This window comes from Schistocerca piceifrons, unplaced genomic scaffold, assembly GCF_021461385.2.
Source record: "Schistocerca piceifrons isolate TAMUIC-IGC-003096 unplaced genomic scaffold, iqSchPice1.1 HiC_scaffold_2315, whole genome shotgun sequence".
Lineage (NCBI taxonomy): Eukaryota > Metazoa > Arthropoda > Insecta > Orthoptera > Acrididae > Schistocerca > Schistocerca piceifrons.
The window spans coordinates 725,303-727,602 of NW_025728246.1; the positions used below are offsets into that span (position 1 = coordinate 725,303).

General features: G+C 43.9%; 1 non-coding gene across 1 annotated transcript; it reads right to left on the bottom strand.

Moving 5' to 3' along the window:
* Window positions 1-485: 485 nt before the first annotated feature.
* On the bottom strand, window positions 486-574 carry Trnas-gcu. Its single transcript has one exon. It is a non-coding gene; the product is annotated as a tRNA-Ser (tRNA).
* Window positions 575-2,300: the final 1,726 nt, after the last annotated feature.

Below are 2,300 nucleotides of genomic sequence, written 5' to 3' on the forward strand. Positions count from 1 at the left end.
TGCAAGGTTTTGACGTTCCCCCTAGCCCAAGATTGTCCTGCTGTTTGCGATGGAGCTTGGTGTTTGGGCTGCCACTAGCGACGGATGTCTGCAAAGTCAAGTCTCTCCAGTAGGCCCTGCCAAATCGCTGCTGCAGATGGCGGCCTGACTTCAAACAAACTGTGCTACAGATGGATTATTATAGGCTGCGATGCGTTAAAATGGCTGCGATAGGTATGCACTTAAATATTAATTAGAACTCGTCGTTTGCAAATACCAACATACTCTTTGCTGGAGCCGAAATTTGATTGGTTTATAGATCTCGAAATGATGTTTAATTCGAAGGGCATACGCTATGGAATGTTGTGCGCTTTCATCTGGTAGGCAGTTTTGTCTCGTATTTCATACACACACTATCTGCCACCTACACGCGTCGTTGTGACTACTGAGTGGCGTTTCGCACGGAAAAGGAGTCACCGCAAACGCGTGCTTTACGTAAAATTCTTCGACGAGGATGGGATTCGAACCCACGCGTGCAGAGCACATTGGATTAGCAGTCCAACGCCTTAACCACTCAGCCACCTTTTTTTTCGCTCTCCCAACTGAGCTATTTTTTTTTTTTATTATTGCGGCCACAACGCAATGTCTTACTCACTTTATTTTTGGCGCCACTTTTTAAAATTTTTTTTTTCCGTTACACCTTTTGTTTTTTTTATTTTATTTTTTTTTATTTTTGTTATGTATGCACGTGGGCGCCAGGCAGCCGGCGGCAAGGCGGGCAGGGGTCGCAATGCTGAGGCCTGGCCAGGATGTCACCGCCATACTCCGCACCCATTTGCATGGTTTTGTGATTTGATTTTATTGTTATGTATTTATCATTATGTTTTTTTTATTTGTAATGTGGCGTCATGTGTGTTCCATTGTTTTTATAGATATAAACAGAATGTTAAAAAGAAATCCATGTCTGGTCTTAGGATTACGCAGCACACTATGAAATCCAACACAGCAGATACTCAAAGTTGGTCTTCGCGTAGAAATAATTTTCCCAGTTTCCATGTCGTTGATTAGTATTGTGCATTTGGTTTCCCGATGGGTGAGTGTGGATTGCTGCTTCTCAAAACCCTGAGCATGCCATGCGTTGGAAGATGCGCGCTGGTAACGTGGTGACACCATAGAGCAGGGACATGCCAAACATCCATTTCCCGTATTGTAGAGCCTCTTGATAGGAGGAATAGAAGCTGCTGGAAACTCCTGGTTCGCACTAAATCGTCGTGCAGCTTTGATGAAAGATAATGCAAAATGTAAGTAAACAAATGAGGAGCCTCTTCTGGGTGTCGCCCTGCGGAACCAAAAGTAAAGTGCTGTAATTTGAAAATGAAAAGGAACTCCAAAATACAATTAAATGTTCGAGGCCGAGTGCACAGTGCACTCTGTACCGTCGTTTGACCCATGATGCAAATCACCCACAGCTGATGGTGCGTAGCAGACCAAATCCATGGAAACAATAACAATATAACAAAGTAGTGGAAAACCAAAGAAAAGAAAAACACCATCCAATGGATCTGTAAACTTAAATTCTTCCATCACTTAAAGCAATAGTGAGAAAATTTTGAAACTGGTCTTTATACTGGCGCAATTTCTTAATCGCATAGTACTCTTCGATGAGGTACATCTGATAATCGTGTAGCGTTGGCGTTGTATGGACGAGCATGTAATAGACGAACTGGCCCATGAGCCCGACATAACTATTATTCTTAGGTTGAGGATAAAGCTGCCAGTCTTGGAGCACGTCTTGAAGTTGAATGGAAGTATCCGACGTCCTATTAATGACAGCGAGTTTCTTTCATGTCCACTGCCATATTTGTGTTTGATCCCTGCAGTGGAAGAGATGCGGCAGCGTTTCCACTAGGTTACACTTCTCACAAGACGGGGTGGGCCGCAGCTTGATTTTGTGCAATTTCTCTCCAGTGGGAATCACCTCATTGACAGCGTCATACCAAACTGATCGAACTCTGGAGCGAAGGAGCAGATAACTAATGTTCTTCCATATATTTCTCCAGTTTTTGCCTAAATATTTCTTCTCAATTGGGTTATCCAGCTGCCGTTTAGTAAGAGCACGATAGGTCTTCGCCGTGTTGAACGGATGCGGGTTGTCCTGAACATAGCTGAGCTCCACATAATACCGCCGGGTATAGCCAAGCTCAGGATGAATGTGTCCCGCAGACGTTGGCGCAGACAAATCCTTTGGACGTAAAGTGTTGAAAACCGTTCCGTGAGACTATTTTGGTTACTGTGTAGTATGCGGGAAGTACGAGTTAGAA